Source organism: Halichoerus grypus, chromosome 1 (genome assembly GCF_964656455.1).
Source record: "Halichoerus grypus chromosome 1, mHalGry1.hap1.1, whole genome shotgun sequence".
NCBI classification, from domain to species: domain Eukaryota; kingdom Metazoa; phylum Chordata; class Mammalia; order Carnivora; family Phocidae; genus Halichoerus; species Halichoerus grypus.
Window position 1 is genome coordinate 110,849,609 of NC_135712.1, and position 25,630 is coordinate 110,875,238.

General features: G+C 41.5%; 1 long non-coding RNA gene across 1 annotated transcript in view; it reads right to left on the minus strand.

Moving 5' to 3' along the window:
• LOC118537816 (uncharacterized) overlaps nt 1–25,630 on the minus strand; it is a 107,521-nt gene that overhangs the window by 23,785 nt on the left and 58,106 nt on the right. The window contains exon 2 of the long non-coding RNA XR_004918292.2: nt 10,508–10,568. This is a non-coding gene — a long non-coding RNA (uncharacterized LOC118537816). The remainder of the gene's footprint in view (nt 1–10,507; nt 10,569–25,630) is intronic.

Below are 25,630 nucleotides of genomic sequence, written 5' to 3' on the forward strand. Positions count from 1 at the left end.
AAACCGCAGTCGCTGCCTTTTCCTTTGGGACCCGAGGAGAGGGGAATCCCTGAACCCCTTCTTCGGCGGCAACCTTGATTTCATCCTTTTGAATAGCAAATACCTCTCCATAGCAGAAAAAGAAGGGTTCAATGCATGTTTATTGTCCACTGAGAAAGAACATTACATCAATGTGGAGAGGAGGGAAAGAATTAGCAGTAGAAACGAGTAAAGGATTAGTCCGTAGCTACATGTGCTGGGGTGGCTCTGCTCCCGGGAGACTAGACTCCCACCCCCCAAGGTGTCTGCAAATTCCTTATGGAAGAGTCTCAGCTTCGATATAGTCTCTACAAGGCCACCACCCATTCTCAAGTAGATCCTCCATTTCCATCACACCCCCCGCTTTGTTTTCTCACTTACTCAGTTATATATTGTCTGTCATTCCACTAGATTGTGAGTTCCCAGAGACCTTCTCTGTTTGGCTCAAGGCATTGTCCTCATGTCCTAGAATAGTGCCTGGCACAAATTAGGTGCTCAATGACTGTTTGCAGAGTGGATGGTCACTATGATTCCAAGCTCCACCCTGATCAGTTCTGTTCATAGGTCTTCACCCAACTGGCATAATGATGTCCCTGTTCCACAGTTTGTCAAGCCATTTGCAGAACTCTACCCCTTCCTTGGGGGCCCCTGAAAAACCTCCCACAGAAGATGTCTTGGTATGAAAGCTTTCACTGATAATGGAAGAAACAAGGACTCACATGGAAGTGACCAGATAGTCCTCCCCATCACGTCCCTAATGCTCACACTCTGCCAAGCTTTCTGGCATCTCAGGACTTTGCTGTCACTTCTCTCTACCTTTCTTCCTTTCCTCAACTCTCATCCTTACACTTAACTCAACCAAACCCTTCGCCAGTTCCTCCTCCCAAACTGAGCTCTCAGCCCAGTTTTTACCCACCTTTTACATGGAAGATTAGCCGACTAAAGAACCACCTCCCTTAGCACACCCACAGGTTGGAGATACTATGATGTTCTCTTATGGTTAGCACTGCCCTCTTCTTCGCAACTCATTTTCTCCTGTTTATCTGATTCTGTTACTCTACCCCTTTTCCCCGCAAAAAAGCTAGGCTAAACACCCAGTGTACTTCCTATTCTACAACGTTTTATCTAGAATCAAAGTGGTTTAAAAGATGTCATCTTAAGACAAGGCCTTAAGAAAGAGAAATCAATCCCCCCAAAGTCTGGAGCCTGAAGCCTAGTGTAGAAGCAGGGAGGCGGAGGGAAGTTTCCCTTTACTTGGCCTTGGTGATTGCCTAAGATGCACGTGGGGTGGCTGTGTTTATCGGCCTATGGTCTTTAATTTGTGTGGGGGCAGTTCAAAGGAGTCATCACCTTGATTCTTGAATCGCCTCCGCTCCCTATAGGCTTCCTCTGACCTTTTATATGTGTTAAATAAAGCTAGGTGCTGAAACACATAAACCCTGACATCTCGGAGACTCAAAACAATAAAGTTGCTTTCTAATTCCTGTTGCAGCCTAATGCAGGTCTTATGGCCTTCCATGTGATCATTCAGAGGCCCAGACCTCTTCACCTTGTGGTTCCTTGTTCCACTTCATCTTCTTAGAAGCTGACAAATGGAGAAAGAGATTATCCGGAGATCTGTGTGCTTTCTTGGCCCATTGGCTCACTTGACTTTTTATAAAAATCTTCTCCTCACATTCCATTGGTGAGAAGCAATCACACAACCCACCTACATGTAAGGGGTGGGAAATGTAGCCTCTGGCTGGCCAGGGAGAGCATGAATCTGTGGTGATCAACTAGCCATGTGTATCACATGTCTTTAAAGTCCAAATTTCCATCTGGGGATTTGTCTCCTCTCCTGGACCTCCCTACTTTCTTCTAGCATGATTTCTCATCTTTTCAGCCAAGACTGCTCCCTTATAAACTCCCCCAAATGCTTTCCCTTCTCTTCACACAGACTAGTACCTAACTTAACACCTTTCTTCTCCCTGAAAAGGTTCGTTGATTTGGCGGGCACGTATACATTGACCTGTTTCTTGACTTTAACTTTTCTCTTGCTGGCCAAGCTGTGTCTCTTTGTTTCTGATTCCACTTCATGAATGTGTTGTCACATTCTCAGGAGCCCTCAGGACTCAAAGAGTCCTAGGTCCTTCTGCCCAGCCAGGGGCTACACTTCTCATCCTCCCCCACCCACCTGCCCACTTACGTCTAGATGGATGAAGTGGCTGATTCTCACCGAAGGACTGTGAGCCAAGAGTTTTTTTAAAGACCCAAATAGTTAAGAAATAAGACCCTTCTCCATAGGCTCTTTCCCCATCTGCCAGCTGATCGAGGAAGAAGGAGCCATTAGGTGCAGTAGGCCTGGGCTCTGAATGACCACACGGGCTTTACAACTTGCCTTCAATGCTGACTCACTCTCAGGAAAACAGCATCTACAGCAATGATGTCCTATGTAGGAAAGTGAGCTTCTGACACTACCTCAACTCCTTCCTGACTTCTCTCCTCCTGTGTGGCCACTGTCTCCTGTTTTCTTCTCCTTCTTCCTAGACTATTAAAAGCTTAAGGTGTAAGCCTTTCAAAATAGCTTCTTCAATAAAAGTCTTTTCCAATAAGACTTCAAAACTCAGTAAAGGAATTATAGGCACTGTGACAGGCGGAGAGGGAGCTATTTTTGAACAAGGTACTTGCCCAGAGCTCTTTAAATCTCCTACAATTATTAATATCTACCATCTATTGGTGATTATCACAGACTGTGCTTAGCGCTATATACTTGCTGTCACTGAATTTTTTCTACAAACTTATGAGGTTTTATTAATATTTGTCTTCTCCAACCTTGGGGCATCTGAGCTAGGGACCATCCCTGGGAAATCTGCCAAGCTGTCTCCTTCTTCATTCCTTACTCAGTTTAAAACATCTGCTTATATCCCCCGATATCATAGGTCCATCCTATTTTCTCCATCCCACTGGACTGTAAGTTGATGTCTGAGAACATCCCTGTCTGTCACCTACCTACATACCTTTCTTGTCCTCTGCTCGTGTTCAAAGGTAGGTAAGGCAGCCTAAATCTTCTACATATTTATAAACCCCACAGAACTTAAATAAGCAACTTTTCCATAGAAGATGCTTAACAACCATATATTTGAATAATAGATGAATCCCAATGATTTAAGTATTACATTCTAACTACCCCTATAGTTCCTAAGCCTAACTGTATATCAGAATCAAACAGGAGAATTCGTTATGAAATATCCAAACTTTTTAGGATGGGTTTCAGAAATCTCTATTTTTAACAAGTTCCTCACGTGATTCTGAAGCAGCCAGCTTGATCCCAGCCTGCACACTGGTGTTTGAGAACCCACGGAGCCCTCTTTCTTTCTTCACCTCAGAATCACATAATATTTCCCCTTTCCTCCACCATCCACACTGCCCTAACCATTTTCTCGTAGCAACCAAAACCCAGCAACCAAGTTGATCCATCCTGAGACTTTTGCCCTGAGACAAAGATCTGCCCCAAAGTCTAGAAAACGGTTAGCTCCACCAGACATCCAAATATCCCCCTACCAATCAGCCCCTTCCTACGAATGGGGGAATGTTCCTGCAACTCAAGTAAAAAGAGAGACCTGTTTCTTGGATATGATTCCCCATGTTGCATATTTTACTGAGTTTGTCTTTAGACTGTCTTATCATCATCTACCTGGTGTTTAGGGGGGATCCCATGTTCTCAGATGACCTGAATCAACTGTTTTCTCATGCTGACCCTACCTGCAGCATACTCATTTGGGGAGCTTTTTGCAGAGAGGCTGTTAAAGTAGAACAGGCAGATTCAAGAAAACTGCCATCTGGTTTCCATGCGGCAGATGCCCACACGAGTCTTGAAAAATCTAGCTGGGGAGGAGGTGGAAGATCCTGTGGGCTGGCTGATAAAGGAAGAGATGAGAAGGGTACTTTTTTCCCCTTAATGTTCCTACAATTGGGTCTAATCACCATAATTTGAGAAAGAGAAAGAGAGAATGCGCTCGTATCACTGTTGGGTAGTGAGATCTAAAGGCTTCAGAAAACAACCCTATTTTTGAATTCTATATTCTAGAGACACACAGTGTATGGCCCTTTGGTAGCTCTTCAGTGCTGCCCAAGAATGGAGTTCTTATCTAATCTCTCCCACTTTTTCCCTTGCTTGTACCTCCAGCCAAACTCCTGTTGTGACAAAAGGAACAAGACAAGTTTCCATCTACTTGTATGCATGTGTATATCCTTTCATTGTATATATTACATAGGATTATCTTCTACATTTGCTAAAGGCAAGGTAGAAGTCAGGCTATGAAAATTTAGTTTTATTTTTTTAAAAATTTAAAATTTTAGAGCTAAAAGACATCCTAGAGATTATCTAATCCAGTCAGCCCTTTTCTAGGAAATAAAATTGAAACCCCAAGTGATCTGCCCAAGTGTACCGAGCCATGGTGGTCTCAGTAATGGCTCCCCCAGATGTCTCTTAAAGGATTTGTTGCCAGTGCTGCTGGGAGGGCCGTTGAGCTGGCCAACAGCTTTTAGCTGTCAGCCTCTTTAGGATTTGCCCCAGTTGCAGAGAGTAGCCTTGCCCAGGGACAGGCCTTTCCCAGGGCAGCCCATATCCAGTGACTGATTGAGATGGCAGTAGAAAAGCCCGGCCTTTGACTTCACGTGGGGCACCTGAAAGGACTATTTTAGCTCCAGAGATCTCTGTAGTGTTGGCAGAGGCTGTCAGGCAGTCAGTCGGTGGGCCTCATACTTCCTCTGCTTTATTTCCCCCATTTTACAAATGTTCATCCCAAAGGCACTGCTGAATAAGCATCCTGCATACTTACCTTCATCTGAGTGTGTCCAAGAGAACAAATCTTGAATAAGACCAAACATAAAAACTGTCTAAAAAAAAGACTGGTTCCTGCTAAAATGTCCATGTTGGAAGTACCTCTGTGTGTGTGTATGTGTGTCCATCAGTGAGTGTATTTGGATTTTTTTTTTTTATTCATAAGAAATGACCAACAGGAAAATAAACACACAGGTACACAGTGCAGATTTCAATCAGACCCAAACTATAAATAAATAAAATCTTTAAAAAAAAAAAAAAAAAAAAAAGGGGCGCCTGGGTGGCTCAGTTGGTCAATCAGACCCAAACTTACTCCAGAATTAATCTGCTGTTCTTAAGGATCTATATAAATTATTATGAATATATAAAATAGCCATACATTTAAAAATATTCTTAGAAATTTGACATTTGAAAGGGAACTCTAAATGTATACCACATTTTCAACCATTTGGCAAATACCTTAGTTATTTTCATCTCTCTTCTCCTTCTATTCATATCCCATGAACATTACGTTTTAAGTGTATTGACACACTGACATTTTTATTTTAAGCCATTTGTCTTTGAAGATTTTTCACCGCCATCCCCTGTCTACTCCCTCTGATATCTTAAGAATGAAAATATCAGAGGGATAAGGGAGCAAATAATATAACTAAAAACAGAGTTGCCTGTTTGATGAACAGGTAGCCTTATTGGATTATAGAAAGGACGGACTGCTACTTCCGGATGCATTTTGTAAGTCTAGAAGGCCCTACATTAGTTTCTCAGTGGAGAATAATCAAGATGGAAGAGAAGAAAGGAAAAGGAATACTAAGCAATGAAAGTAGAGGATGTTTATGTTTAAAAATATAGTATATATTTTTGGGAGAAAATCATCATAAAACTTAAAGTTGATAAATGTGGTTAAAAAAAAAGAACAGACTATGAAAGAATTGCCCTATACACTTAGTAATGCCATCTCCCTTATAAAACATTTTAATACTGAGATATTTTATTTTGTTAAATTATTAGTAATATATTTTATATTGGTGAATTTTTTTATCAGCATCATCATTTTGGGCTAAAGCCTAGCCTCCAGATTTCTGATAGAAACTCCATACAATACAGAAATGAGATCGTTTTGACAAAATTCCCACGATGAGAATATAGGGCATCCTTTCCCTACGATGTCGATCTAACATTTATGGAACATGAACTCTGGGCCAGGCACTAAGTGCCTGCACATATTAACTCATTTACCTTTCAACATCCTCTTGCAGGCCAGCTACAGCACTTTACAGTTGTGTTACCCTTTGCACTTTACAGTTGAAGAAACTGACTTGGAGATGACTCTGGTCTGGGAGGCAGCTCTCAGCTCCACTGCTGGTTCTGACTCTGCCACGATTTGTGGTGTGACCTTGGGCTGCCGCTTCCAGACGGTCAGTGTCTCATCTGAAACATGTGGATGCCCCATCGCATCCTCTTGAAGGATTCCCCTTCCCCTAGAATATGATTTTGTGCTTCTATATTTTGTTCCTAGAAAACTCGATTTTGGAATTGCTGAGACATCTTTTGTGGGGTTTTTTTTTTTTTTTGGACACAGAAAACAAGACTATTATAATGAAAACTTCAGCATTTGTCTGAAGGTGCAAAATGATGTTGCCTGCAGAATTTGTCTTGGAAGTGAGAAAAAAATAAGAAATTATGGTGGTGTGGATCACTACTTCAAAAGAAATATATATATTATATATATATATATATATATATAATATATATGCTTAGAAAAGGGTAGCATGTACAAAAAGCTTTAAGGAGAGGTAAGTGAGGGATATAAGAGAGGGGAATTGAACACCACAACATATTTTTCCTTTTAGAAGACCATCTGCTGAAATTCTGAGCATGAGAACAAAGTAGGGTTTGAAGGATCTGGAATAAATGAAGTGAAAGAAATGCTGAGAAATCTTTTGACTGAGCAATTTCCAGACAAGCGAAGGAAGTCATGTGACTTGCCCTTCTGGTCCAACAAAAGTATGCAGGATCTTGGAGGGCAAACTGTGTCGAGGCTTCTCTGGCTGAAAGCATGTGATCCTAAGACCGTAATAAGAGCCCACAGCAAGGGGGAAGGCAGATTTCAGAGTGCAGGCATTTGGGCATGCCACAAAGGACCAAAGAGGGCAAACACCGAGGCCCAGGGAAGTGAAGGGACTTGAAAAAGCTCAGTGCTCTAGGAAGCAATGTGCTGAGGATTCACAGCGTGAATTTTAGAAATAAGATTGATGCTTGAAAAATGCTCTTTTACACTCTTAAAATAGGGGAAAAACACCAGGAAGGGGAAAAAAAACCTTCCCCAACGAAGGCACTGAGTGGTAATCCTTAGGCCCTTCATCAATCTGTTTTGAAGGGTATGGTATTAATTTATCATGTCTTCTAAAGCTGCTGACTTGTTGGGTTTTTTTTTTTTTTATGTAAGAAATTATGAATCAGCTGAATTAAACTTATCTACTGTTCTTATAATGTCTCATTTAGGGTAACATTAATAACAGAAGATGCTCTACAATGTAAGAATTAAAGCAATAGAAAATATATGTTTTTAAAAACCTACCAAACAAATCCAAACAACCCTCCTTAAGGAAAGCAGCAAGGATGCAAGGGCCTGAGAAACCAGAGAAAAGGATAGAAGATCTACCCATGGTTATTTTTAGCTGTTGTAATTTTTAAACTTTGTGCATTAAAAGGAAAGAAGAATTCCTTGGAATAGAAATTAAGATTCATCCCTGAGAAAGAAAAACAATGGTATACACGTTTTCCGTGACTTAAAGGATGTTTTAATCTACCTGCCAGATTTATGACCTACCGCAATTCTCCATGCCTCACATTTTCAAAAATGGCGAAATCTGCAAATAATATAGTGCTTTGGAAGTATTTTTTTTTTTATGATTAGAAACTGAGGTTTTGAGCAGTAAGCCAGGCCTTCGGGCTCTCTGGCATAGTCAGTAGGGAGACTATTGCTTGGGTCTCAGGGATGGCTCTGTGGCATCTTTTGCTTCCTTTTCTATCTTTAAGTCAGACTGTCACTAGCATTTCATCCCTGCCTTTCAAAGAAGAGCCAGTTTCAACCCCTGCTTTTTGGCTCCCGATTCTTTCATGAGTGCTTTTGAAATTATGGACTCTGCACACTTTCAGGAGGCCAAGAATGAAGGGCATTGGGACAGAAAAAGCCTTTACCTTTTTTCCTTTTAATTAGGGAGAAGAAACCAAACAGCCCATTGGCCTCTGACACGCAGGGCCTGGTGGGCAGCATCTGCCCTTATGGAGAGGGCAAGAGGGGGAAGAGGCGGCGACTGACCTGCCTCTCTCCCTTCAACTGCCCTCCACTGCCCGGAGATTTCTCCCAATCAGGCCAAAAGCACCAGAGAGCTGACTGCAACCAGCCGAACAACCTGCCTTAGGTACGGTCTCCCCTGGTAGCTTTGAGGACTGGACTGCAACGAGGATCATAGGTAAATGCTATAGTTGGGATTTGAGCCATTTCAGCAAGTCAGGTACCTCTTGGTAAATATCCTTTCTGAGAGTAGCCTGACATGCCATTTTGTACCATCCGTGGCTGCCGGTGGCTCCAGGGGCCATTTAGGTACTAGCGATCCCTGCGCAGTCAAGTTCTTTCCTGTCCTTGAAGAGGTCCAGGCACATTGCAGAGTAGTTTTGAGTTCCTCCGTTGCAGAGCTTCCTGTGAATTTCAAAATTATTTGGGTACCAGTTTGAAGGGTTTACACATTTTTAGTAAAGATTTCTCCCTCCAATTAATTTCCTTTCCACAGTTACTTCATTCAGCCACCACTATTTCTCTTCTGGATTGCTGGGACTGCTCTTAATTAGTCTTGTTGCCTTAAAATCGTTCTTTCCCACCAGCTGAACATCTTCCCACATTGACTGTCACGCTTCGGTGCTCACAGTCCTCCACTGCCTACCCTGCATTCTCTGATGAGCATCGAGGCCCACCAGGGTCCGGCTGTCCCTGTCCAGCCCCTCCCTTCATCACCTCCCCCTTCATACTCCTCACCCCACCAGGCAGGGCTCCATACTCTTCCCACCTGGGCCAGCCTTTCAACATTCTGATTTGCTAACACCCACTGCAGACTCACTTTGAGACGTCAGGCCCAATGTCATCTTCTGTGGGAAGACTTCTCTGATCCCCTCACACTGGGTCAAACATCCCTCTGCTGGGCCCCTACCACCCTCCACTTCTGCCCACAATGAACTTGACTGTGCACGTGTCCATCACCCTCACCAGAGTGTGAGCTTCTACAGCCCAGAAGCTGGGTCTCCCAGCTCAAGTCCCCAGAGCCTGGTCCGGTCCAGGGCTTGACATGTGCAAGAGCTCAACACATGTTTGGGGAATGAATAAAGGGTTTCATTGACCCCCAACAACCAGAGAGAAGGAGCTGCCTGCCACTGGTAGCAGATCTGGCTGCTTCTTCCATTCTCCATTCCTCACTGGGGCCAAGAGAGTGCCAAGATTCCCCAGTCTCCTCTTGGCAGCCAGGAGGAGGGTGAGGAGAGGGGCCTTTATTCCTCCTCCAGATGGCTGGAGCTGGGATGGAGCCCAGCAGCTGTGTTTGGGTGGAAGGCACGAGGGCAGATGGCCTGGTGTCTGTTTGCAGACAGCCTGAGAGGCTGCAGCCCTGGTACAAGACGTTCTCCGAGGTAGACTCACCAGGACAGTGGTGAAGTAGGGCAAACGCCAGGGCGGCCACTGTGTTAGCATTCACCGCTCGAACACTGGCCAGCATGATTATGAAACAACAAAAAGAGAATCCTTTGTGCATAAGACCCTTGTGTTTCTTCTGGTCTTGGCTTTTAATGTTGCCATCTAAACAAAGCCTTTCCTATATGAAAACTCTCTTAATTACTATCATTTAAAAATTGGTTTAACACAAGCAAGCCTCATTAGATTTCAATTTTGTTGTCTGCAAATTTTGGCAGCCATTGAATTAGTCACCCAACCAATCCTGGTGGTAGGGGGAAGTAAGTAGAAGAGGGATTCTTCCTTGCTGAAAAATCTTTAGAACCAGAACATAATACAAGGCCTAGAAATTTATACCCCGGGCAGTAGTCACATGCTTGCATACTTAGATCAAAATGAGCTCATTGATATCTTCATATCATCAAGAAATTCTTTCATTTAAAGAAAAAAAGGGGGGCAGGATCCTGAAGGACCAGGGTAAAAGCTGAGGGTGGTGCACTCACCACCTGGCGGACGGCTCCTCCTCTCTTGATCCAAAGCCAGTCAGCCTGAAAAGCGAGGCACTTGTGTCCTGGAGATGTATGTATGGCTTCCCTAAAATGCCACTTTGTTATGGATATGCTTGCAAGACAGCCCCCTTCCAAGTCTATGATTTTTCGATCATCCATTCTGATCATCTTTTCCCTAATTAAACATTGAAGCCATGACTTGAAATCACTTTTTAGTTTCTGCACATAGTGAAACCAAGCATTTGAAAGATGGAATGTCATGTTGTTGTCACATAGCACAGTATAAACCATCCACCCCCTAAAAATAATCTTTAACAACAATAAGGAAGCTAATTCTACCCAGAACCACTTAGGGACATCCCGGTAATGAAAGTGCAATGGTCTTCTTTCTTCTCATCATTCTGCCCTCCCACCCCTAGAATACACAACTTTACTTACTGTGTGGAAAGGAAATCCTCTAAATCAGGAGAATTCAAATATCCACGATTCCTTAAGGCACCTGTAACAAAACAGAGCTGTGGTCAGAGGGGCTCCCAACTTTCTTTCTTGTGCCTAACACTTTAGTGTCCCCTCACCAAGGGTTCTTGGCTGCCAGATAGGCGTTAGCCTGAGCTGTCCAATATGGTAGCCACTCGCCACATGCGGCTAGTAAGATAAAATTCAAAGTAAGTGAAATTAAATAAAATGAAACACTTCGTCCCTCAGTCACACTAACACATTTCCAGTGCTCCGTAGGCACTTGCTGCTAGTGGCTAACATATTAGCACACAGGAGGAGCATTTCCATCATCACAGAAAATCCTACTGGGTAGCACTGCTTCAGACTATTTAACTAGGCAGTTCACTTTGGCATCAGTTCAGGCTTGCTTGATTTCATGGCTGAATTGACCCACTGTTCGAACTTATTAATCGGTTCAGTTGGGCTAACTGTGCACTGAGGCAGCTGTTGAAGAGGTGACAGAAGTGATTTGTTCCATAAATGGCAATAGTAAAAGTGGAATTATGAACAATAGTAACAGCTGACATCTATCGAGCACTTATGATCCAGGCACTGTGCTAAAGCACTTCATCTGTGTTACTTTATAATCTTCACGAAGCTATTATTATCTCAACAAGAGAGGAAGTTAATAGCAGAGGTAGAAAGAGTCTTTATCATTCATCTAACCTGACACCTCAGGTGACACAGCTCAGACTCTGGAGTCAGATGGCCTGGGTTCAACTGAGTGAGGTTTGGGTCTGTGTGCCTCAGTTTCCCCATTTGGAAAATAGAAGAAATAGTAGGATCTAGCTTACAGATTGTTGTGAAAATTCAACATGAATGGTTGACATAAAGTACTAAGGACCCAGTAGGTATTAACAACTTTGATCATTTATTATAGGTGAGAAAAATTCAGGGAGGTTAAGGACATGCCCAAGGTCACACAGCGGATACTAGCCTAGCACTCTTTCCATTATACCAAATGAACCCCTCTTGCCTGTGAGTCACATTGTGCCCTCTCTTCCACCTCCCATGTGCTTTCAACTAGCTTGCTCCCTTTTATCATAACCACTTGGCAGCCAACTGCTAGTATCATGAGTCGTATCAGCACTGTTCCATTGGCAAAATGTGCAATGACTGTCCCTTGGAAGCAGCCAATTTCCCTGGCTTTCTGGCTTGTTGATATTTGGAGAATAACCTAGATGGTTTCTAAGGTTCCTGTCATTCCCAGTGTTCTCAGAGGACTCAAGCTAAGAAAGCAAAGGCAGGTTTCCTTGTTAGGTAAAAGAGAATAAATCTTTTGACCCAGTTGTCTGGACTAAAGATAAGACTCCTTAAGATTTTCTATAGTAGGATAATATTTGAGGAAGGAAAAAAGAGAAAGAAAAAAAAGTAGTTCACTAGAGTGACCCCATCTAGGTGACCACCTACAAGGTACAATTTATCGATGGCATAAACATTTCAGCCTCAGTTAACTGCTTGTGGGCATGTCAGAATGGCCCGCAGTCCCAAGCCCTGCCAGAGATACTCTCTGGTTTACTCTTGTGCTGATCCAAGATGCTCACATTAGAGTCTTTTTCCTAAGAGGACATCAACTCACTGAGGGTCCATGTGTTTGGGTGTGTCCGCTCTTACCTGGAAATTTTAGGACTGAAAAAGAAAATTCTCTTATACATCAGCACCAAGAATGGCCAGGCAACTCTGAATAGCTGATTGGTTTTTATCTTTTGCACACTGAACATGTGAGTCATAGTATTTTACCCTTCTCATTGGCCCCTAGGAAACTCAGAACCAAATTTACAACCTATTTCTAGCAAAGTACACTCTTCAATGTGGTCTAGATTTGGCACATAAACCCTACTCGTGGTGGCGTTTTCATATTTTGTTACCCTTAATTCTTCTTTTTAGCACAATTTAAAATACAGGATATAAATAATAAAGATGTCATTTCAGGATTAGGAAAAATCCCTGGGCATCCCAGTCTATCAAGTTTTCTCCAAAACGCTTATTTCTTCTCATTTCTTAATTGGAGGGAAATTATAAATTGTAGACACCTTTAATACTGTTGTTCTCTGTGGTGTGATGACATTTGAAGTGTTTCACAGAGCATGTCGTGCTGTAGGAGAGAGGTAAAATAAAGAGAAAGCACTGGTTATTTAAAAAAAGTAAAGAAGAAAAAGGAGGACCCCAAATATAAAAGGAAAGAATTGGAATTGAAGGGGTTGGTGTAGGGATACTGGAGATAAATCTGCCTGTGTAATTGTTTTTCCCCAATCCAGTCTCGGGTACCAGCCAGCTCCATCTGGCACAGGTACCCAGGCAGGCTTTCTGCAATGCAGTTTTAAAATCTATTTTTAATGTCCTGTAGAAGCAATTCCCAAACTATAAAGTGCATACAGATCACTGTAATCCTTATTTAAATGATTCTGATTCAGTAGATCTGGGGTGGGGCATGGATTCTGTATTTTTAACAAGCTCCTAGCAGATGTAGATGCTGTTGGTCTAAGGTCCACACTTGGAATAGCAAAGATCTGCAGAATTTTTATAGCAGCAACTGGCAATTAGAAACCTCTGGACTCAAAATCTTCCTGGTCAATCTCATCTCTTGTAGTCTTGCTGGTGTGGATATCTGAGGTTTACACTCAGTTCCTTTCCAAGCACTTGCATAGACCCCGAAAGGCTTCTTGAGAACACACTTGCCCAGGCTACCCCCACTTGGTAGGCTACCTCCTACAAGGCAAGGTAACTCTTCAGTGGACTAGCATTTACATCTACTTCTTGCTGTCGCTTGTAATTGCTAAGTTAGCAGGCAAGGGCTATCCTTTGGAGGGGGAGGGATGGGAAAGCCTTGTATCCAGAATATATAAAGAATCCTTACAGCTCAACAATAAAATTAAAAGATGCTCAACACCAATAATTATTAGGGACGCACAAATAAAAACCACAGTGAGACACCTTTTCATCCCACTAGGATGGCTATAATAAAAAAAAAAGAGAATATCAAGTGTTGGCAAGAATGTGAAGAAGCTGTAGCTCTCATATATTGGTGATGATAATATAAAATGATGCAGCCACTTTGGAAAACAGTCTGGCAGTTCCTCAAAATTTTAAACATTGAGTTACCACATAACCCAGCAATTCTACTCCTAGGTATATACTCAAGAGAAATGAAAACATATGTCCACAAATAAGCCTGTATAAATGCTCATAGCTGCATTATTCATAATAGCCAGAAAGTGGGAGCAACCCAAATGTCTATCAACTGATGAGTGGATGGAAAATGTGTGATATTCACACAAGGGAATTGTCTTACTTCATTCAGGCAACTGTAACAAAATACCATAGAATGGGTGGCTTAAACAGTAAACATTTATTTCCCACAGTTTTGGAGGATAAGAAGTCCAAGATCTAGGCACTGGTGGATGCAGTATCTGGGGAGAGCTCACATCATGGTTCATAGACTACTAACTTCTCACTTTGTCCTCACATGGCAGAAGGGGCAAGGAAATTCTCAGGGGTCTCTTTTATTAGGGCACTAATTCCATTCATGAGGACTTCATCCTCATGACCTAATTACCTCCCAAAGGTTCCATCTTTTAATACCATCATATTGAGGGTTAGGGTTTCAACATATGAATTTGGGGGAGGGGCATATTCATTGCAGGAATATTATTTGGCAATGAAAAAGAATGAAAATACTGATAACATGCCACAATATGGATAAACCCTGAAAACGTTATGCTAACTGAAAAAAGCCAGTCACAAAAGGCCACCGATTGTGTGACTCCATTTATATGAAATACCCAAAACAGGCAAATCCATAGACAGAAAATAGATTAATGGTTGCCAGGAGCTGGGAAGAGGGATAGTGGGGAGTGACTGCTACTGGGTACAGTGCTCCTTTTTGGGATGATGAAAATGTTCTAAAATTAGATTGTAGGGATGGTTGCACAGCTCTGAAAATATTAAAAACTACTGAATTGTATGTGTTAAGTGGGTGAATTTTATAGTGTGTGAATTGTGTATTAATAAAGTTGATAAAAATTTTGTGGGGGCAGAGAAGTGGGGAACATGTCTTAAGAAAACCCTCCATCCAGGTGGTAGCACTCTGCCCCCATAGAAGTTTGTGCTTCTTTCCCCGCTCTTGGAAACCCTACCCTTCATTATGTGCTGTCTCAGGTCTTAGTAATATATCTACATTTAAACCAATCTCATCCCACCTTAGTCTTCAAGTAGCCTTTCAGTATACTTGTATCAGCTACAGCTGATTACCCCCTGTGTTCTTGTTTACTTAATATTTTTTTTGAAACTGACTTGGTTTTTACCTAAATATGTTTTTTTCAAAAGAAACCTTATATCATTATCATAAATGGAAAACCAGTATTATTTGCCATAAACTGAAAGTAACTTCAAAATAAGTGCCATGAAAACCAAACAATTTTATTAACTTCTGGCTTGATCCTGTTGCTTGACGAAATCTCTGAACCCTGGGCCTGTTTTTGTTTGTTTTATTTGTTTGTTTTTTTAAGATTTTATTTATTTATTTATTTGTGAGAGAGCAAGAGAAAACAAGCAGGGGGAGCGGGAGAAGCAGGCTCCCCACCAAACAGGGAGCCCAATGTGGGGCTCGATCCCAGGACCTTGGGATCATGACCTGAGTCAAAGGCAGATGCTTAACCGACTGAGCCACCCAGGCGCCCCTGGGCCTGTTCTTATTAGAGAGTTGTTAAAACTTTCAAGTGGAAAAACTTTCTTCTTGATTTAATGAAGATTGAAGAGTAATTTAAAAGGGAATACATTTCTCAGTATGTGATTCAACATTCTATAATATCAAGCCCTAGTGCTATTTTGTGTACCGCCGTGACACACATCCCACACTGGGGATAGAGTTTAACAGTGTACAGTGCACTATCTTGGCAGTATCTTCTGTGATCTTCTGAATCCTACTTTTCTTTGGAATGGAGTCCTGGTCTTCCCAATTACCAGAGTGCCTTTCCTTACAACACCCATTGTGCAACAAACCTAGCTAAATCAGGATGGAATTAGGCCATAGCGTCACCCTCATGTTTCACCCCAAGAACATTCTCTTGTGCTTGTTATTCTTTGATTGTTTCCTCACCCCCTCATTCCCCATCCCTTCTTTGACCTATTCTCTGTCCTGGGGATTACCTCCTAAAGACTGGCTTGGATTCAGCTACAAAAAAGCAACAGCAGAAGATGAATGCACAAGAGGAGAGTGGCCAGGATATTTGTCATTCCACTCCCTTTCTGCTTGGTGAAGTGGTTCTGGCAATATCATCACCCCTTCATAACCGCACACCCCTAAGAGGGCCCTATCCCCATGGTTCTAGCTATTATTAGCTTCTATGAACAATTTCCTCACATTACTCCTTCAGGTCTAGAGGTGATAATGACATCCTATTGATGATGAGACAACAGGGATTTAGCATTCCTTGTTTGATCCTTCTGTCCTAGTGACACTTCCATAATAATTTCTTATTAAAATATCTTCATATGAACCATCTAAATTGGGGAAATTTTTGTTTCTTGCCAGATTCTAAGTGATACAGAGGGAATCTTACTTTTCACTGTACATACATTTGTACATGTGTTTTCATGTGCTTGCATCACCTATTCAAAATATAAAAATAATAAATCAAAGAAATAACAATATGACACATCAAAATTTGTGGAACACAGTCAAAGCAGTGCCTGGAGGGAAATTTTTAACTTTAAAAGAAGAAGGTTGACAATTAATGACCTGAGCCTATAGTCTAAGAAGATAGACAAAGAAGCAAATGAAGCAAAAAAAAAAAAACAGAAATTAATGAAATAGAAACTAAAAATTTATTCTTTGAAGTGATCAGTGAAATTGATAAACCCCTAGCATGGGATCAATAAGCAAAACACATAAATTGGCAATGTCAGGAATAAAAAAGGGGACATAACTACAGATCTTAAATATTAAAAAAATTTAAGAAGGTAATATACTTTATGCCAAAAATTTGATAATACAGTTGAAATTGACAAATTCCTTGGGAAACATAAATTACTTAAACTGACACAAAAGAAATAAGAAAAATAAATGGTCCTACATTGACAAAAGGAATTGAATCTATAATTAAAATCCTCCCTTCTCCCCCACAAATCCCTACAAGCCCAGCCCAGATGGCTTTGTTGGTAATTTTTTTCTGAACATTCAAGGAAGAATTAATACACTTTCAGAGAAGAAAGAAGAAATAATTCCAAACTAGTTTTATAAGGCCAGCATAACCCTGATACCAAAAATTGCCAGGGATATTGTAAGAAAGGAATGTGACAGGCCATTATGTCTTAAGAGTATTGATACTAAATTCCTGAACAAAATAATGCTAGTAAATTGAATCCAGTGATAAATAAGAAAGACATGCATATGACCGAGTAGTTTCATAAAGCTGCAAGATTAATTTAATACTCAGAAATCAATATAATTCATCAAATTAACAGTATCAAAAAGAAGAATCATAGGATCACCTCAATACACACAGAAAGAGCACACCTAGGATTAGAAGGGAACTTCCTTAATTTATAAAGATATTTATAGAATACCTTGCTAACATGAAATAAATGTGATATTGACTTGAAGATAGGCAAATAAGTCAAAAAAATAAACTACAGAATCCAAAAATATACCCAAATATATACAATTCCTTGATGGGCAAAATAACAACACAATGGCAAATGGATCATCTTTTTTTTTAAGATTTTATTTTTAAGGAATCTCTATATCAACGTGGGGCTCAAACTCAAAACCCCGTGATCAAGAGTTGCACACTCCACCAACTGAGCCCGCCAAACACCCCCAAAGGGATAATCTTTTAATAGTGGTGTTATAGCAATTGTATATCCATATGGAAAAAAATAAACATTGCCTCTTACCTGACATCAAACACAAATTATTAATTTAAGATTGATAGTAGGCCTATATGTGAAGGGTGAAACAATAAAGCTTCTAGAAGAAATAGAATATTTTCATGAACTTAGATTAAGGAAAGATTTACTAAACAAGACACAGAAATTGCTAACATAAAAAATTGATAAATTTGGCATAGATAAAATTGAGAACTTCTGCTTGCCAAAAGTCAGATACTTGTAGGGGAGAGAAAAGGCAAGCCATAGCCTAGGAGAAAATATCTGCAATGTACATATCCAACAAAAGACTTGAATCTAAATGTATAAAAGACTCCTAAAAATCAATAAGAAAGAGACAAACATCTAAATAAAAAATGGGCAAAAGACTTGAACAGACACCTCACAAAGGAGGATATGCAAATAGCTAATAAGCATATGAAAAGGTGCTCAACAGTATTACTCCTCAGGGAAATGCAAATTAAAACCACAATGATGTAACCCATCAGAATGTGTGATTCCTTCCATTAGAATGGCTAAATTCAAAGTCTGATGGTACAAATAATTATTAATTAGGATGTCAAGCAACTGGAATTCTAATACATTGCTGGTTAGAGTGTGGATTTGTACAACTCTTAAAAAGCCATTTGGCATTAGACACTAAAGGTAAACATGCAACTATCTGATGACCCAGCAATCCGACCCTAGGTATATACCCAAGAAGAATGAAGCCTGTGCTACTAGCCGACATGTGCAAGAATGTTCTTAGCAGCTTTTTTAATGAGAACCAAAAATTGGGAACAACCCAAATATCCATCAATAAGAGAACAGGTCAATAAGTTCTGGCCTATTCATACCATGGAGTCTTATGCAGTAATTTTTAAAAATACAGAAAACCACATGAGTGAATCTCACAAATATTAAGTGGAGCAAGAGCATCCAGACACAAGAAAGTACAGTATATGATTCCGTTTACGTGAAAGTCAAGAAGAGGAAAATGGTGTACTTCGTTTTATAGCAATTAATCTCAGATGCACACACAAAAGTTGCACTTGTATAGTACAGGAAGATACAATAATCTCCGCTCTTTAAATAAATGGACATGATCAAAGGAATCAATTACACTGACCGTATGTGAACAGTGTCTTATAATCTAATCACCACCTAATGGGGGAGACTGAGCAGGAGCGTGATATTCTTAGACATTCATAAAAAGCCAGAATCAGCCCTCGCCAAACATTACATATCAGACCCCTGTGGTGGAATAATATTTTAAGATATTAACCACAGGGCCCCCACCCAGCCCCAGGATTTTCCCATGGCCCTTCCTCCCACTCAAGCTCAGTGCACTTTGCCTCTGGGCAGGAATGACACTGGGGTGGGGTTGGGGTGGGGGGCGGGGAAAAGAGCCTTTGTAGTTCTAAAAGCCTAACCCACAGCAGGGACTAGAAAGAGCACAGGGCATAGGACAAAAGATTCCAAAGAATACATAATGACCCAGAGCCAGTTTTTCCCACCCTCCAAACTAGCTTTCCCAAATCCCCTGGTTTGCCAGGAGAAGAGAACTAGAGGGGAGTATAAAAAGCTGGGCCCCTGAAGAGCTGCTCTGTGCCTTGCCTTCCTTGGGGTTGGGTGTCGGGGGAATGTTAGAAACCCTACACAGGTCTGGGGGATTCAAGTGCAGAAGGTGTTTATTCTTAGTGCCCAAATGGAACCCAAGTGGTGATAGGCCTCCCCAGTTTATCCGGCACTGGGCAGGAAGCAGAAGCAATGAATGAAAATGGTTAGGTGGGGTGTCTGGGTTGATGGGCCTGCAACAGCCTCATTGAATTCCCTCATGCTCCCAAGCAGAAAAGGAAGATGCACCAAAAAGTGGGCCCAAGAATGGGCTGACAGAAGCAAAAAGAGCCACACTTGGAAAGGCCCAGAGGTCAGAAATGGGGATGACATAACAGTACACATGTGGACCAAGGAGAGGGAATGCACGTCTAAGCAGATGCCAGCCTAATAGATGTCCCTTCCCAATGCTGTGACATAATATTAGCCTCCTGGAACTTAGACCCAACCTCACAGAGATGGGGGAACTCTGAACGAACATTACATTTCTAGCAGCAGATAGGATGAAAGCTAAAGCATGAGTACAGTTAAAGAACAAAAAAGAAAATTTCTGTTTCTTGCACAAGTGGGTATATGTCCTAAGGTTTTTTGTCCACAATATGCTTTCCTAGAGTGCAGGCTGTTGGTCTGTGGTGCAGTCTAATTATCTGCTTCTCAGCCTTTCCTGAGCTGCACAACAAGACTTATCTGGAGACTCTGGGTTTCCTTGCACACAATCCCATGACGACTGCCAGGTCTAGGGCACAGAGAAGCAGCAGTAGAATGGGCAGGGTAGCCTCACTCACTTGTAGGATGTGTGGTAACAAAAAAGCATCGATATATGAGAATTCGCAGATTTCCTCTCCCAAGTCCATTGCAGTGGATTCTGCTTTACCCTGTTCACCATTAACTGTTCTAGTGCCCTCTGGGAGAGATCTGCCTTTGCCAGAGAGGTTCTCCAGAGGCTTCTTTATGGAACTGAGAGGCAAAAGGGAAAGGTAGAAGAATGAGGGAATCTCATTAGGGTCCTGGGGAAGGAGTTTGTTGAGTGACGGGAGAAGTTTGCAAGGTGCAAAGCAAGTGGGCAGAGAAGAAAAGGTAGCTTACAAAGTATTGCCCTAGACTAGTATTGCCTTGCTTTGTGTCTGAGTAGTAAATTTGTCAGATATTTTGAAATTACTTTTAGATGGCTGAAACTGTACCACTTTAGCTACAGTTTCAATAGGATCACAATAACCTGGCAGCTACAGTTCTCAATAGTAACTCTTGAGTGGCAAGTTCCATTGCTCTTCCTAGTAAGCAACAGCAAGCCACACATTCTGGTGGACTTAAGCTTAAATGTCATTTATTAAAAAGTTTTTGGATAGCTCACAGAAATTGGAGGGAAGAAGAGAACTGGGCTTGGGTCTATATATCTAGAATGATCCTAAAACCTCACCATGAGTCTTACAAGTTTTATCATATAGCTCATCTCAGTTTTCCTTTCCTTCACTAACTTTGGTTCCAAGTCTGGGACAGGTGTGCCTGAGAGGTCAAGTCTAGGTCATGCACCTGGGATCTCGGAAAGTGTGTAATTGTCATTTTCAGCTTCATGGCGGGTGGTGGTGGTCTCTCTCTGACACCTTGACCCGGAAAGAGGAGGAATTTCTCTAGAAATTCTCCATTAGAGGGAGTCATTGGCTGGGAACCAGAAAGATGGGACTTGTCTACCATTGAGGTCAACTACCTCAAAAGCCCTGCCTTTGGGCATCAGGTTTATTCTTTAGTACTTGTTAAAAAATGCAGATTCCATGTTCCTTCCTCTGAATCACTGAAGCTGAGTCTATGAGCATGGAGTCCTGGAACTGTTATTTTTTTAACCAGCATCCCTAGTAATTTTTATGTACCTCAAGCTTTAATATATACCCCCGTCGGTATACCTGATACTCACTTTAAAAATCCGAAATTTTTAGAAGCATTGTTGCCTTCCCACCTGGGGTAGCTGAGAGAGAAAGTATAACTCTATACTGTCCATTGTACAGCTTTAGAGTATAATAGGTGTTGGTTTGAATTCCAGTTCTACCCTGTATAGCTCTGCAATTTTAGAAAACTTACTTTATCTCTCTGAGCCTTGGTTGCTTTTCCTGTAAAATGGAATAACAATAGTATTAACCCTTATTAGTTAAGGTAGGACAGGCTATGTTGCTGTAACAAATAGTCCAAAGATTCAATGGTTTAAGATAGTAAAAGTTTATTTCTTGTTCCGCAGGCAGGTACAGATGGATGGCTTTCCCTGGCAGCTCTCTCTGACCATGTGGGTTCCTTTCATGGGGCACAACTTGGAGTCATTTGCTTACAATTTTGTAGATGAAGAAGGGAAAGCAGAAAGGACTGTGGGATATTATATGGCCAGGCTGAAAGGGGGCATCTACATTCTGCTCGTATTCCATCGGTCAGAAGTCTGTAATGTGACCAACCTGACTTCAAGGCAGTCTGGGAAATACTGTGAAACATGCAGATTTGGTAGAAAACCAGTAGTTTCAGCTACAACTATCTCATAGGATTGTCAAGAGGACAAAATGGGCCACATGTATGAAGCACCTACAAATGTTGTTTTCATTCCATTTTATCAAGTTTTTTGTTTTTTGGTTTGTTTGTTTGTTTGTTTGTTTTTGGTTTCTGTTTTTGCTTTAAGAGAAGAAAATGCCAGATGGTAGAGTTTTTGTGGTTTTATTTACCACAAATAAAACATGCCCATGAGCTGCCTATTCATTTACTTTGCTGTGCAGCCTAGCGGTGGGATTGGTGACTCTGATAACCAGCTGGGCTGCTCTTTCCACGATGGCTTTGTGGTTCTTGGAGGAAACCATTTTTTGAGCAATCTCCGCACAGTAAGGTCTGTTGCACATCAGCAGCACTTGCGGCTCTGTGATGGTGTGGACCAGGAACTTCTGGAAGCCGCTGGGCCGCATGTGCTTCATTTTCTTGTTATTCCCATAACCAGTGTTGGGCATCGCAATCTGGCCCTTGAATGTTCTCTGTACCCTGTTGTCAAATGCCTCTGTGTTCCCACCAGTTACATTTAATTTTTTTTAATTAAAAAAAAAATAACTTTAGACACAAAATTAATAGATATTCAGTATAGAAAAATTATATAGTACACATAAGCAAAGGGTGAAATAAAAATTAACTATAATCCTCCCCCTAGAGATAATAACTACTAAAATATGAGCCTTTTATTTTCTTTTACAAAAAAAAGATTTTATTTTGCATATCATCTTAGAAGCTTTTTTTTTTTTTAACATGGTGATAGAGCACAACCTGCTTGGGTTGTCACTGAGTACTCTTCCTATCATTTTCAATAACTATGCAGTAGTGAATGAGTGTTACAGATGTACTATAATATTTGTTAAGCACTTCACCAATTGTTGGGCGTTCTTACTACTATCATCAACTCTGAGATGAACATTGTATGCTAAATCCTTGCACACATCCTTGGCTATTTCATTATTAGCCTGGGTTTTTCCACTTCCTTTACGTCTCGGTGTTGGAGCTGGCTTGCTATGCTGGTCATTTAATCAGCCATGCAGACTGGAACCGGTGGAACAGGTTGGGCTTACTGCTGTAAAAACCAGCCAACCCTAGCTAGGACTCTTAAAATTATTGCTGTTCCCTGGGGATTATGTCCCCAGCTCAAACTCTCTGGCAGACACAGTGAGGGAACTGCCTTATGTGTCACCTCGTATTCTCAAGAGAATACAGGGTCATCTTTGCCCTAGTCAAGAGAAGCCCCTGGCAACATGGGCTATGCTACTATTTATACACCATGTTTTATACATGCTGGAGGGTGCCAAATATATTAAGTCAATGAGAGTCACTTGCACGATGCATATGGGATCAGGATATAAAATGATTTGAAGTCCTTTTTTTGTACAATCAATCTTCTTATATAAAAATCTACAGATCAGCTTCCAAACAGAATTTTTACAAATCTGGCCAAAAAGTTTCATAAGAACTATTCTTCTTCTGTGGATCTTTGCTTACACTCACCTCTGGTTAAGTGGGGCTCAGATAGAGGGGAGTAAAACCCTTAAATGATTGTGCCATGCCCTATTTTTAAAATGCACCCCCCCAAAATAATAAAATAAAATAAAATGCCCCAGCCCCTTGATTGCCTACAGAGGATGAAGTCCCAACCTCTTAGCAAATACGATTCCTTTGACATGCGGAGTCTGGCCCCAAACCTTCCCCTACAGCTTTATCTCCTACCCATCACTTCTTTCTTAGTGTTACATGATGGATTATAATACTTTGTATTACAATTGCTTTAAATATCTGTCTTCCCCTCCCCATAACTTATCTTTTTAACCACAAAATACCGTTCTTCTCTTCTGTCTATATCTAAGAACCTAGTACCTGGCACATAGTAGACAATCAATAAATGTGTGTCATTAATAATAACTAACACATGATAAGAAGGACTAATACTTGCTATGTTTTAAGAGATTTATTTGTGTTATCTCACTTAATCCTCACAATAAGCCATGAGCTTGGTACTATTATTATCCCCAGATGAGGGGATTTTACAGATGAGGAAACTAAGGCACAGCGTTAGTTGAGCCAAGTCACCCAAGATTACAACAATAAATAGAGGGCAGGAATGAAATTCGAAGCCAGGCAGTAAGTCTCCAAAATCCTAGTTCTTAGCTTACAATGAATGAAATTCATTATAGAATAAGCAGTGTTAACCCTATCCTTGGGAAAGAGACCACATGTGAGGAAATAGTTCAGTTTTTCTGATGGGTGCACAGGCTCCATGGACTGACTACTTGTATTTAAATTCTGTTTTCACCACTTAGTGGTTTTGTGAGTTTGGAACAGTTATTTAAGTTTTCCAAGCCTCCGTTTTCCCATCCATAAAATGTGGAGAAAAGTAGCCCTATCCTGATAAATGTATAGTGACCATGAAATAATATAATCCTTATTAAGCACCTGACATTTCATAAGAGTGCAATAAACACTGCCTACCCACAGCTATTATTACCAGATCATAAGACTTGTACTTACTGCTATTTGCCATCCTGGAGTGAATATTTCAAATGCCTTGGCAAACAGGTCATTCATTGTCTAGTCACCTGCTTTGAGCATAAGTCTCTGTGTGTGTGTGTGTGTGTGTGTGTGTGTGTGTGTGTGTGTGTATTGGTCACACAACATTATTCAGGTTGTGTGAAAATGACAAGGTTCCTAATCCAGCTGGAAGTCCTCCCCAAAGTGTTCTGCACCAGCCATATGTGTTACAGGTTTTCAGGGCCACACCAAATAGGGCTTTGGTGTCACACTACAGAACAGCTTTTAGGGACCCTCTGGTTTCAGCATTCCATGTGTCAAAGATTAAGGCTCTCCTAGACCTTGGTCAGTCATGAAGACTTGGGGGTAGAGCAAAGGTTGGAGGCAGCTCTATCCAGCACCCAGAAAAGAGCTCTCCCTGCAACCCATCAGCTAATAAGAGACACCAGTATACAGCATCCACCCCACAAGCCTTTTTGGGCTCAACCTGCCAGAGACTAAATTCTCCCTGGGCTCTTCTCCAACCAGAGGGAGCCAGGTGGGATTTGCCCATGACCTCATATCTCCTCTTGTTTTATTTCTAGTGGGTTTAGGCAGCTCTGTCCTGAAAATAAAGCTCTGACTAGAAGAAATACGATCTCCTTTCTTTCATCACCAAAGCTCTAAGTTCAGGCCAAAAGTAAACTGAACTTCTGAGAAGGAAAGGAAGAGATCAGCACAGTTTAGAAGGGTGTTGGGAGAAAAGAGAAGCAGAGTACCCAGCATGAGGGGATCCCAAAGATGAGGCAGCAATAGGCCACGGCAATGATGATAGCCAGGAAACACAGAGCCTGCATAAGTGGGGAGCTCAGAACCTCTATCCTCAACTCAGCCTAAATTCAGCTTGAGTCAGACTTTATTGGTGAAGAAGGGCTGGGGGTGCACTGTAATCTGCCTGGGATCACGTGAGTCAGTAGAGGGCTATGAGGACTTGCAGTGTTTCCTCTGTCGTTTCAGAGGACGTAGTCCCTGGGAGGGGTGCATAAACATAGAATTTTAGTGTTGGAATCTATCCAGCTGTGCCCCCTCTTTTCACCCCTTCCTTTCAGAGTGAATCCATTTGCCCAGGGTCACAAAGCAATTTGTGGCAGAGCATCACTGCTAGTCTGTCATCCTCATAATGACACTTTCTGCCTCCTACAGCTGACTCACCCATACCCCTTTCATTTTACCCACTCTTCATGCCTAACATGAGGGGAGCTGCATGTTGGAGCCTGTGACCCATCCCTGGTGTGCTGCCGAGTGGGAAAGGCTACCTATGACAGCGTTTCACGGGACATATCATGGCATCTGTTTTTCTGACCCTTGTGGAAATCATTTTATTTTGGACCCCGTATATGGAGTTATTTTTCCACCCAGAAAGGAAACCGCAGAGCTCCCAGGCCAAAGAGAAATTTCCAGGGCTATGCTACCCAGGGAGAGGCTTTAGGTAATCAAGCAGATGGAAGGGCCAATAAAGTTGCCAAACATTTGATAGAGCTGTTCTTTTGCTACACGTGGCTGATGATTATTAAC